General features: G+C 41.4%; 1 long non-coding RNA gene across 1 annotated transcript; it reads left to right on the top strand.

The window, feature by feature from the left end:
• Positions 1-467: 467 nt before the first annotated feature.
• LOC130273595 (uncharacterized) lies at positions 468-6,541 on the top strand. Its single transcript, XR_008844056.1, has 3 exons — positions 468-603; positions 6,263-6,357; positions 6,409-6,541. It is a non-coding gene; the product is annotated as an uncharacterized LOC130273595 (long non-coding RNA).
• Positions 6,542-13,994: the final 7,453 nt, after the last annotated feature.

Here is a 13,994-nt window from a genome sequence, read left to right as displayed (position 1 = left end):
TCACAAGCTGTCTGGCTTATTAAAGTGACATCACCATGGGCCCTACCGAGTTCAATTTGAATCTTATGGGCTCTTTTCAGGGCCTCCCAGGATTCCATCACACTTTCTCGAGGCCTACTGGCACACTTCTTAAGCAGGTATATTTGTTGTGCGCTTCACTTGTCGGCAAACACACTTTTATGAGACCAGATTTATGGTGCCATATTTAATAGCAGCAAAATGAAGTGACAGAGACACTGACTGCAGCACCGCATCACTTAGTTTTTTGCATTGATTTCAATTACAGAATTGCTGTTTTGAGCGCCAGAGTGCACTAACCATGTCAATGGTGTGTGGGCGCTCGGCAGTCCAGCGTATTCATGAGCTGTCGCTGCCATCACCTGCCCATGGATGATTGACAGCTTGATTCCTATAAACAGTAAATAAAGAAAACTGTCAATCAGCAGCAGGTGGCAGCTATGAATATGCTAGGCTACAGAGCGTGCACATCATTGGCCGGACTAGTGCGCTCTGCAGCTCACAAACAGTGATTTTATGAAAACTAAAGCAAGAAACAAAGTGAGTGACATAGCGTTCCAATAAGGCACTCTGGCCCTCAGATAGGTGAGCATAAACTTGGTGATAGACTCTTGTTAGGGTCTTATAAATCTGGCTATAAATAGCAAAACAAGTAAAATCAACCCGTCTGACCTATTCAAAGATCAATTTACAAGCTCCTAAACACTAATGCAAAGACATTGATCATTGCATTGATCAGGTTATGTCCCCAGTGTGGTAAATTGGCATGCAAAAAGATGAGTGATAACATTTGTAGGTTATCACAAGGAAAACAACACCACATACTGTATGGTAAATGCACACCCAAACAATGACTTGATATTGGTGAAAATATCTATAATTTTATTAATGTAGCCATCACATACAAAACAGACATTTAAAAAGAATTAAAAGTGTCCTATACAAGAGATACCACAGACAAAACAGGAGGAGGTCAGACGCTCTCCCTCCTGGAGCTCGGGTAATATTGCAATATACAGGTAAAAAAATCCAGAGTACATGGTGTCAGAAGTAGAATGTAACACTGCTGTCAGGAAAACAGAATATAAAATCCAAAATATAATGAGTAAATACCTACTGTACCTGTAACATGAGTAAATTCCTCCTGAAAATACAAAGTGACCGGTGCCTAGGTGCATACTAGACAGTAAACAATAGGATGGGATTATTGTACTGTGTTTATTCTAGTATGCACCTAGGCACCGGTCACTTTGTATTTTCAGGAGGTATATACTCATTATATTACAGGTCCGGGGTTGCCAGGGACTTCATATTTTGGATTTTATATTCTGTTTTCCTGACAGCAGTGTTACATTCTACTTCTGACACCATGTACTGTGGATTTTTGACCTGTATATTGTAATATTACCGGTGCTCCAGGAGGGAGAGCGTCTGACCTCCTCCTGTTTTGTCTGTGGTATCTCTTGTATAGGACACTTTTAATTGTTTTTAAATGTCTGTTTTGTATGTGATGGCTACATTAATAAGATTATAGATTATTTTCCACCAATATCAAGTCATTTTTTGGGTGTGCATTTACCATACAGTGTGTGGTGTTGTTTTTTTTCTTGGATATTGTACAGTGGTCCCTCAACATATGATGGTAATCCATTCCAAATGGACCATCGTTTGTTGAAACCATCGTATGTTGAGGGATCCGTGCAATGTAAAGTATAGGACAGTGGTCTACAACCTGCGGACCTCCAGATGTTGCAAAACTACAACACCCAGCATGCCCGGACAGCCAACGGCTGTCCGGCCATGCTGGGAGTTGTAGTTTTGCAACATCTGGAGGTCCGCAGGTTGAAGACCACTGGTGGAGGAAGTTGTACTCAACTGTCCTCGCCGCTCCGGACCATCACCACTCGTCATCGCTGCCCTGGATGTCGCCTTCCATTGCTGTCGCCGCGTCCCCGGGGTGTCCCTGACGCTCCAGCAAGGCCTCTGCTTCCCCGGCATCCTCGCTCTCCGTTGCCACCACCACGCCGCTACGCACGCCGCTCCTATTGGATGACGGGACGGCGTGCGCAGCGGCGTGATGACGACGATGGAGAGCGCCAACAATGCAATGGAGCCCAAAGAGGACGCGCCGGAGCCCCGAGGACAGGTAAGTGATCGTCAGCGGACCACATGGGGCACCGTAAACGGCTATCTGGTGGCAGCTGAAGAAGTCTGCGCTGCCGGAGGTTAGCCGTTTATGCAATGGCCCCGACATACAAAAGCATCGTATGTTGATGCTGCCTTCAACATGCGATGGCCTCTGAGAGGCCATCGTAAGTTGAAATGATCGTATGTCGAGGCCATCGTAGGTCGGGGGGTCACTGTATAGTATACACTCTGTTTGCACCCCAGCCTATTATTTCAGCGGAGCCCCCCAATATGTACAACATTTATAGGTCATCAGAAATCCTGGCGATGTTTTTCAGTGTCTACACATGTTAAATTCTCAGGTATGCCATGTGTTTTTTTTTTTTTCTCGGTCAACAAATCTTTAAGAATTTCCAGTTCATTGCATGCATACATTTCTTGACATATGAATAATACATTACTGCTTGACACTGAGCTACCTGATTTCATGCAGTTCTCACAGACATCGTGGCATACATTTCCTAGCAAGATATGGCAGACACTGGAAAATGGGAGTTTGTAAAATCATCACTTATATACAGAATATCCATAGAGTTTATAAAAGGGAAAAAAAAATTTTTCCTTTTATTTCTTTGTTCCAAAAACATATCCCATACTTGCCAATTGAGAGGGGTCATCCGGGAGATTCTTAGGAGAGGAACCAAAGGTGGCACACATAATGAAAATGCCAAAGGTTTCCCTTATGCCTGCCCATTTATATAGGACACACCCCATCCTACAGTATTGGAATAACAAATATTCCATCTAACCCTCTTCAGCACACACCACCATAATTACAGGCTACAGACTAGACTCCCAGAAAAAATACACAGTACCCATCAGACCCACTAAATAAAAAGACAGACCCCTAAAAAAATACTCTGCAGACCCATAAAGATTCTTCCAGACCCCTAAAATAATTGTTACCATAGTAGACCCCCTAGATATAGATCTGATAAATAAATATTATAGTAAGAACTGGCAATATACAGAAATGAAGCATATATTTATAGTGACACATTAACACATGTGGGTGATGTACATATAATACAGAAATATATGTTATAGTGAGTACTTTTTGGTGATATACAGATATCACATTTTTGTATTATAGTAGACATTTTAACATTTAATAAACATTAGAACACATGTGTAACAATGCTGGTTGGTAACCAACAGTGTACCATGTGTTCTGGTTCTTACCAGCCCCAGGCAACATTCTCTGTGCCATGTGTCTGCTGTATTTCCTGGTCTTCCTGCTCTGGTGTATCTGTTGCTGCAGTTTCTGCTCTGTCCACTAGGGCCATGAGCAAGCTCTGTCTGTGTCTTATAGAGCCAGCATGCACTCCCTAAAGGATCCTCCTCCTATCCTTGCCTGGCACTCCCTATACAAACGTCCCTCACCTGTTGCCTGATGCCTCAGCAAGGTTGTTCATCCTGCTCTGCTAGGTCTCTGTAGCCTGCCTGACCCGAAGCCTGTCTGTCTGCTGATCCTGTCTGTCTACTGGACTCGCCTGTTGCCTCATCCCTTGGACTCTGTACCTGCTCTGTTATAAACAACTTTGCTGCATCTTAAAGGGTAGCTCCCACCATCCTATATTTTTTTTCTGTCCCTGCCTATTGCACATCTATCCCTAACCCCCTCCCTGCTTTTAATTTTTTTTTACTATATTAAAAATAACTTTTTGTCTGCCTGGCAGTGTGCTCACTAGTAGGCAGACTTCACCAGCAGGCACCACGTCACTGATGCCTGCTGGGGGGGACTTCCGCACTTAGTTCATCTACACAGGGTGCCTCCAGCTGTTTCACCACTACAACTCCCAGCTTGCCCTGACATCTATTGGCTGTCAGGGCATGCTGGGAGTTGTAGTAGTGAAACAGCTGGAGGCACCCTGTGTAGATGAACTATAACTTAGTGCCATGCTGCGCTACGCCCGCCGCCGCATACCCCGTTCCCTCCGTCACACACAGCCCCCCCCCCCCCGCATACCCAGTTCCCCCTGTCACAAACACATACCCAGTTCCCCCTGTCCCCCTCCTTCTGATGCTTACTGATACTGCAGAGTCCGGCAGCTGGCGTACAGGGTCAGCGGCGGCGACGACATGTGCGGGAGGAGTGGCCGGGGAGCCAATGCGCTCGCTCCCGCCTGTCTGATTGAGAGCGAGAGCAGCCTAAATGAAAAAGGACTGATTGCCAGGCCAAAATCAGTCCTTTTTCAGGCGTGACGTCACGCCAGGCTGCAGCCGGCCACTAGGAGGGTAACCCCTAGTGGCCGGTTTTCAAACGTAAAATTCACCCACAAAATGAAAAAATAAATAATGAAAATATATTACTGATATGTTGTAGTACCACAACATATCAAAAAATAAAGTTGGTGACAGTGCCCATTTATGTGTCAGTTTGCCCCATTCTGCCTGTCTGGTCAGCTGCCACTTGTGGCACAGTGAGTCCACACCCGTGGGGTGTTACAACATGCTGGTGATGTAACAGCTTTTATGCTTGTGTATTATGGAAAATTAAAACATGTGCGAGTGACACCTTCAGTGTAGCAGTGAAAGAAGAACACCATAGTCAGTATATGCTAGGATTTGTATTATTATTATCTTTAACAGTCATAGCACAATGTGGATGTTATTATAAGTGAATGTACTCATAATGGCAATGGCTTTTTTTATATTTTGAAAAGAACACAAATTATGATACAAAATGCGGTTTCGGAAAACATTGACGGTCATATGATTTCAAACAGAAATGTGTTATTTTCTCCATGCACAGAGAATTTTTCAGAAAAATAAACACAAGTTAAAGGTATGCTCCGCTGGAAAACATTTTTTTTTAAAGAAACTGGTGCCAGGAAGTTAAGCAGATTTGTAAATTACTACTATTTAAAAATCTTAATCCTTCTGGTACTTATGAGTTGCTATATGCTCCACAGGAAGTTCTTTTCTTTTTGAATTTCCTTTCTGTCTGACCGCAGTGCTCTCTGCTGACACCTATGTCCATGTCAGAAACTGTCCAGAGCAGGATAGGTTTGCTATGGGGATTTGCTCCTACTCTGCACAGTTCCTAAAATGGACAGAGGTGTCAGCAGAGAGCACTGCTGTCAGATAGAAAAGAAATTCAAAAAGAAAATAACTTCCTGTGAAGCATACAGCAGCTGATAAGTACTGGAAGGATTAAGATTTTTTAATAGAAGTAATTTACATATCTGTTTAACTTTCTGGCACCAGTTGATTTAAAGAAAAATGTATTCCAGCAGAGTACCCTGTTAAAGGGGTTGTCTCATTAACTCTTTAAGGACAGGGTCAATTTTCTTTTTTACACTTTCGATTTTTCCTACTCGGTACTTTGGGGGTTCTCTTTTTACAGTATTCACCTTGTGGTCAAACTAACATGTTATCTGGATACTTTAGGTCTGCCTGATTACAGCAATACCATACCTGTATAGTTTCCATCATGTTTTACTAACTTTAAAAAATTCTAACCTTTTTCCCAAAAAAAAATCCTTTGTTGCCAATCTCTGACCCTTAAACTTTTTTTTTTAATAACATGAATTATTATAATTTTTTTTAAATGGATAAACAGGTTACAATAAGTCAAAGGGCATAAGTTCCACAAGACTCAAACTACACATACATCAAAATGTACAAAAGTGGAACACAAGTGTACCCATATGAATGAGCATTCACAGACAATAAGTGAAATTAGATACAGGGAATTAAAAGAGACGTATAAAATATCAAGTGTAGAGCTATAGTTGGACAGTATTATGGGGACAATTCAACCACACGTCCCATCTGGACAGAAAATCACGGTCAGTATTTAAGGCCGAGGAGATTTTGTATTTATACCAATAATTAGAGTCAATACCTTGTTTTATTTCTTTAATTGAGGGAATCAAGGATGAACACCATTTCCTAGCAATACTGTGTCTAGCTACTATGAAAGCAGGTAAAACAATCATTTTGTGGAAATATTAATATCTATGTTAATGTTTAAAAGTGCTAAAGCAGGCTCTAATATAATCGGCAACCCACATATTTGTGAAAGAAATCTACCTAATTTTCTCCAAAACAGGATCAGCCGAGAGCATTCCCACCATAAATGTAAATATGTGGTAATATAGAAAAAAAGGGAAGACCGCAAGCGGCGCCTCGTGTATTACCCTTAGAGTAGGTGTGGAATAGGCCTCTTATAAGTGGCTGCTCACCTTGGAAAAGAAGGAATAATGCATATCACCTCACAAAGAGGTATAATGGAGGAGCAAGCTGCTCAGCCGGAGGGTCCGCAGGGATCAGGAATTCCTGTCCTGTTGAAGCATGCAGAGAAGTGGAGAAAAAGGACCAACGATTTCCAGGCGCTGCAAGCTCAAAACACCGGAGGCACAAGTTATGGATGAAAGATCCTTGCAGGGATCATATTTATTAAAAAATAACAAAAGTACAGATTACGCGTTTCGAGGGTAGCCCCCTCTTCCTCAGATCAAGTTTGTACATCTCCAGCAATTCTCAGGGGATGATGAAAAGTGGGCTAGTTGGGCTGAAGTGAAGTACCATCGCTACAGAAGCTTTTTGGATGTTTTCAGATGGTTAATACATCTTGATAAGTGAGCTTTATTCCACTGGTGCTCTTTAAAAAAGATACCAAGGTCATGTTCCCACTTATTTTTATGAGAATCTGATATCTGTATTCTGGATTTGAGGAGGAAAGCGTAACACCAGGAAATACCTTTTTTTGATGGTGTCGAATGGGAGAGCCAAGTAATCAGTTCAGAATTATTTTGGTCGAAGGGTGGAATAAGGGAGTCTAATGTGTGGCGAATTTGAATATATTTGTAAAAATCCACGTTATGTATAGTGTTGAGCGGCATAGGCCATATTCGAATTCGCGAATATTCGCGAATATATGGACGAATATTCGTCATATATTCGCGAATATTCGCATATTCGTTATATTCTCGTTTTATTTTCGCATATGCGTAAATTCGCGTATGCGAAAATTAACATATGTGAAAATTAGCATATAGAAAATTAGCATATAGAAAATTAGCATACTCGAAAATTCGCATATGCGAAATTTAGCATATGCGCATTTTCGCATATGCGAATTTTCGCACGCCAGTCTCACACAGTAGTATTAGAGCCTTCTTTACACCACACAAGCTGGAAGCAGAGAGGGATGATCACTGTGATGTGTACTGTGAAGAAAAAAAAAAAAAACAATATTCGTAATTACGAATATATAGCGCTATATTCGCGAAATTCGCGAATTCGCGAATATGCTATATTCGCGAATAATATTCGAATTGCGAATATTCGCGAGCAACACTAGTTATGTATAGAAAACCTCACATGAATATCTTCAAACGGAATACATGTGTTACAGTCCCATACATCTGTGAAACAGAGAATGCCCTTAATGAACAATTAAGAGGGTCAATTTGGCATAGGTTATTTGGTATAATGTATCGGTTCCAGCAATTATCTAGTGCACTAATGGTTGGGTGGGAGTGCGAGAAAACGGTTTTAAATAATTAGGACGCTGTAAGGATATAGCTGATGAGAATGTCTCCTAGTAAGTGTATTTCCATTTCTACCCAAAATTTATTTGTGTCTTAATTCCACAAACTTTTGAGATGGTCAATTAATACTGCACTATAGTAATGGACAATGGAAAGGCAGCTGATGCCACCTTCTTTGATAGGTGAAAATAGGGAGCTCATTTTAATCCTTGTTTTTTTTTTTGTTCCAAACATAATACATGATAGTGGATTGTATTTATTGAAGATTTGAGGAGGGAAGGTGAATTGGGATGTTCCTAAAGGTGTATAGAATTTTGCACATAAAATCATCATCTTGATGACCGCCACTTTCCCTATCTTTTAAAACGGTAGTATAATTTGCCTCGTAGAGCTTATTACTAGGGTACATTACTTTAATTCCCAGGTAAGAAATAGAGTCTTTGACCCAGGGAAAGGAGAAACAAGATTTAATAGCATTAGTCATCTCATTTGAAGGGCCTAGACCTAAAATTTGGGATTTGATAGTGTTAAATTTGTAATAAGAAACATCACCAAAGGCCTGCAGATCTTCCACAAAGTGTAAAGACATTATTGGTACATATGATGATGACATCATCCACAAAAAGACCCATGCAGTGATTTTTTTTCCCCCCATATCAATACCCAAGATTGAAGGATTCATTCTTATCCTTTCCGCCAGTGGCTCCATCATGAGGGCGAAAATCAGTGGGGATAGCGGGCACCTCTGTTGGGTCCCATTGGTAATTTAAAATGTATGCAAAAGGAACCCAGATGTAAATATTGAAGCATATGGGAGAGAGTATAAAGCTAGTATTGTCGTTTTAATATTATTAATCAAACCAAATTTAGATAGGACAGAGTCCATATAACCTCAATGGACCCTGTCGAATGCAATGAAGGCGTCCGACAGGTCTCTATGTGATGAATGAGATCAATAAAATGTCTCGTTCCGTCTACAGTTTGTCTATGTTGAATAAAGCCGACCTGGTCGTTCTTAATTAAGGAGGGCAGAATGTCATCAATCCTATTTGCTAGGATTTTGGCATATAGCTTCAGATCAATATTTGAAAAGGAAATCGGTCTGAGGTTTTCCGGTCTATCAGGAGATTTGCTTGGTTCAGGTAAAGTAATGATTATCGCTTGGAGCATTTCAGGGGGAATGGAACCTTCATGGAATATTTTGTTAAACATAGAAAGAAGGTGAGGAGAAAGGATACTTTGAAATTTTTTGTAATATTCCCCTGTAAAACCGACGGGACCAGGAGATTTATTCGGTTTTAAAGAGGAGATCACCGAAGTTAATTCCAATTCTGTTATGGGTTTATTTAAATCTTCTAATGTATCAGAGTTAACGGTTGGGAGATTTAACCCATCTAAAAAAGATTGAATAAGAGAAGGTTGATGTTGAGGAGTATTCAGATCGAATTGTAGATTATACAAGTCTTTATAATAATTGGCTAACATATTAGCTATAGCTTGCAGGTTGATTACTTTGTCTCCATTAGGGGTAAAGATAAAGGGAATTTTAGATTTAGTGTTCCTAGACTTGAAGCGATTAGCTAGCATTTTGCCCGCCCTATTACCTTGCCAGGAATAATGGGTATTTGTTCTTTTGAGATAAAAGTCGAATTTATAGTGAAGGAGCTGATATAATTGGAAACCAAGGGTTTTGATTTCTTTTAATAACGTAGGATCCCTAAATAATTTGTGGTCGGTTTCAAGTGCTTTAATCTTATTGGTGAGTTCAATTGTTTTAAAAAGTCTTGATTTTTTCTGGTCAGAAACTAATTTGAGGAAAATGCCCCTTAAAACTGCTTTGTGGGCACACTAATTAGTGAATACAGAGGTGTCTTTTTAGTTATTGAACAGAAAAAAAAATGTCAGTCCCTTTTCATTAGTGCTGGGAGAAGCAAGGTCAGTTAGCATAGAATTATTAAGCCTTTAAAGGGAAATAGAAGGTTTATTAAACTCTTCCCTAATCGTGGTTGTTACAGGGGCATGGTCCGACCAGCTTATAATACCTATCACTGAAGACATCACATTTTGGAGGAGCCATTCATTAACCATAATTAAATCAATCTTTATTATTGACGTTCAAAGATCTCTATGAGTCATAAAGGTCTTCCTTAAATAAAAGATTATAGATATCAGTGGTTTTTTCTGATGGTTTACAAGGGTGTTTATCAAATTGAGGGGAAAGGACTTTATTGAAGTCACCCGCTATCAAAAGCGCTCCAAATTTATTCCTAGAAATCAAGGGCTTTGCTAGGGTTGGTGTCACTCGGTGCGGTAGAAAATGGTGTCACCCCCATACCTACCCAATCCCCCCAGTAAGTTTTTAGCCTGTTGTGACAGACACCACTGTTATAGCGCACTGTGAGAAAGTATAATAATCAGATATACCAGTTGCCACAGAATAGAAAAGTGTTAAAGAAGTTTTCACAATTTAAATATAAAGCTCCCAGAATTACTTAAAGGGGTACTCCATTGGAAAACATTTACTTTTATATCAACTGGTGCCAGAAAGTTAAACAGATTTTAAATTACTTCTATTTAAAATCTTAATCCTTACAGTACTTATAAGCTGCTGTATGCTCCACAGGAAGTTGTGTAGTTCTTTCCAGTCTGACCACAGTGCTATTTGCTGACACATCTGTCAATGTCAGGAACTGTCCAGAGCAGGATAGGTTTGCTATGGGGATTTCCTCCTACTATGGACAGTTCTTGACATGGACAGAGGTGTCAGCAGATAGCACTGTGGTCAGACAGAAAAGAAATTAAAAAAGAAAAGAACTTCCTGTGAATCGCTTATGCAGCAGCTAATAAGTACTGGAAGGATTAAGATTTTTAAATAGAAGTCATTTACAAATCTGTTTAACTTTGTAGCACCAGTTGATAAAAAAAAATGTTTTCCAGTAGAGTACCCCTTTGAGCAGTGGTGAGGTTATGCTGGGAGTTGTAGTTTCTCTGACCTAACTGTAGAACTGACAAGCGACTACAGCTCTGATAGGACATAGTGAGGAGAATGTACAATGAAATCAGTGACTACAGGTGACGTCTTCTCTATAGTGAGGAGAATACACAATGATATCAGTGACTACAGGTGACGTCTTCTCTATAGTGAGGAGAATGTACGATGATATCAGTGACTACAGGTGACGTCTTCTCTATAGTCTTTCCTTATCTAATTGAGATGGTACATACCGCTAGGAATTGTTCCAGCTAAAACTTCTGTCTGCAGAACGTGATGCCCAGACGTCTCCTCACTATGTCAGCGCATTCTCATGCTCTATATGAAAACAAGTATTATTATAAACCTGCCAGACACTGTATCCTCTAAATATAATACTACAATACACTATACTCTTTGATTATAAACCTTCCATACACCATACCCACTGAATATAATACTACCACACACTGTACATTCTGAATATAATACCAACACATACTGTACACTCTGAATATAAATCTGCCACATACTGTACCCTCTGAATATAATACCGCCACACACTGTAAAATCTGAATATAATACAGCTACACACTGTACCCTCTGAATATAAATCTGCCACATACTGTACCCCTGAATATAATACCACCACACACTGTACCCTCTGAATATAATACTACCACCCACTGCGCCCTCTGAATATAATACTTAGAGATGAGCGAACTTACAGTAAATTCGATTCGTCACAAACTTCTCGGCTCGGCAGTTGATGACTTTTCCTGCATAAATTAGTTCAGCTTTCAGGTGCTCCCGTGGGCTGGAAAAGGTGGATACAGTCCTAGGAGACTCTTTCCTAGGAATGTATCCACCTTTTCCAGCCCTCCGGAGCACATGAAGGCTGAACTAATTTACGCAGGATTAGTCATCAACTGCCGAGCCGAGAAGTTCGTGACGAATCGAATTTACTGTAAGTTCGCTCATCTCTAATAATACTACCACAAACTGCGCCCTCTGAATATAACGTTGCCATACAGTGCACCCTCTGAATATAATACCACAACTGCAGTAACACCCCTCAACATCCCTTAGCTGATGCTATTACCACGGGAGGGGGGTATTGGTGGTGTTGCTAGTGGACGATGGGGGTGCTACTACTGGGGGGGTGTTGCTGGAGGATGATGAGGGTGCTACTGGCCATCCCCCCTGGCAGTATCACCCCCATCATCCATCAGCGGGATCATCCTCCTGGCAGGAGCACCGCCATCATCCACCATCAGGATCTGCTGATGGAGGTGCTACTGCTGGGGGGGGGGGGCATTAGATAGGCAGCAGTTCCCCCACATTAGGTAGGCAGCAGTTCCCTCACATTAGGTAGCAATTTCCCCACATTAGGTAGCACAGATTCCCCACATTAGGTAGCAATTTCCCCAAATTAGGTAGCACAGATTCCCCACATTAGGTAGCAGTTTCCCCACATTAGGTAGCATAGATTCCCCAGATTCGGTAGCACAGATTCCCCACATAAGGTAGCATAGACTCCCCACATTTGGTAGCACAGATTCCCCACATTAGGTAGCAGTCTCCCCACAGTAGGTAGCATAGACTCCCCACATTAGGTAGCATAGACTCCGCACATTTGGTAGTAGCTTCCCCACATTGGGCCGAAGGTTCCCTTGCAGGTTCCCCACAATGGGTCAAAGTCTCCCCACATTAAATCGCTGGTTCCCCCCCCCCCCACACACACAAAAAAAAAAAACGAACACATACAACACAGAGAGACACACAGAGAGACACACACACAAACACACAGTCAGAGAGACACACACTCGCAGACAGACACACACAGAGTCCCACACACACACAGAGTCACACAGACACAGTCACACACACAGAGTCACACAAACACACAGAGTCGCACAAACACACACACAGAGTCACACAGTCACACACAGAGTCACACAACACACAGAGTCGCACAAACACACACACAGAGTCGCACAAACACACACAGTCACACACACACACAGAGTCAAACAGTCACACACACAGAGTCACATACACACACAGAGTCACACACAGACAGAGATAGAGACAGACAGAGAGACAAACACACACACTCACCCATCCAGCGCAGCGATCCTTCTCACCGGGCGCCCTGCGAGTGACGTAACTGACGTCCTCTTGCGCGGCCATGCGGTGTGACGTCAGGCCGGCGCAGACATGGGAGCAGAGGCCGGGCACATTGCTGATGAAGGCGAGGGGGGGGGGGGGTGATGACGGACGGGCGCACAGTGCAAGTGAAGGCCGGGGGGGGATGCTGACAGACGGGCGCACACACAGATGGGGGGGTGCTGCAGAGCGTCTTGGTGTCCCCCCTTATTAGGTTGGTGTCACCCGGTGCGGGCTGCACCCCCCGCACCCGGGTCGCAACGCCACTGCGAAATAACATTGAAAATGTGGGCAAGAAATTTACCTTGTTTTTTTGTTTGGAGCATAAATTGCCACAATGGTGACTTTTGTACTATTAATTTCACAGTTCAACAATATGTATCTGCAATGAAAATCATAGACTACATTAACCAGTTTAAATGCAATGGTGTCTTTGATAGCAATGAGTACACCTTTTTTCTTAGAAGTGTCTGGAGTGAAACTTTTTTTTTTTTGTATACTGGGCCGACGAGGGCTTTTTTTTGCAATTTGCATCTGTTGGTTTTATTGGTACCATTGTGGTATTGATCAGACTTTTTGAACGAATTTTACTTTTTTTTTTTATGGGATATGACAAGATAAAAAAAATGCAATTCTGGGGTTTGGTATTTTTTACGTTTGCGCCATTTACTGTACCGGATAAATAATGTAATATTTTAATAAGTCAAATAATTATGTATGTGGCAATACCAAATATGTTTATTTTTATTATGTTAACATGTTTTTATATAGAAAATGGGAAAAGGGGGGTGATTTTAACTTTTAATAGGAAATTGGTTGATGGTTATTTTTTTATTTTTTTTAAACCTTTATTAAACTTTTTTTTCTTACACCTTATTACTCCCCTTAAAGGATTTTTAGAAGGAATCATCAGATTCCTTATACAGATCAACGTGAATTTCTGTGCTCCATTGGTAGAGTATGCTCCAGGCAGAATTACAAAACTGTGGCTGGGATATAAGCAAAGGTAAGCCCTTCGGCTACCTCTACAGTGGGATCCACCCAACTAGACCACCCACTAAGGATGGTTTAAAGGATCCTTTAGACGTGTTGTCAGCTTTGACTGTAGTGATCTAAAGGGTTAAGTTAATAGCCGACTGCGGCGAACT

The sequence above is a fragment of the Hyla sarda genome, chromosome 5 (genome assembly GCF_029499605.1).
Source record: "Hyla sarda isolate aHylSar1 chromosome 5, aHylSar1.hap1, whole genome shotgun sequence".
NCBI lineage: Eukaryota > Metazoa > Chordata > Amphibia > Anura > Hylidae > Hyla > Hyla sarda.
Note: the sequence above shows the minus strand (reverse complement) of the source record. Positions and strands in the feature narration are given on the sequence as shown.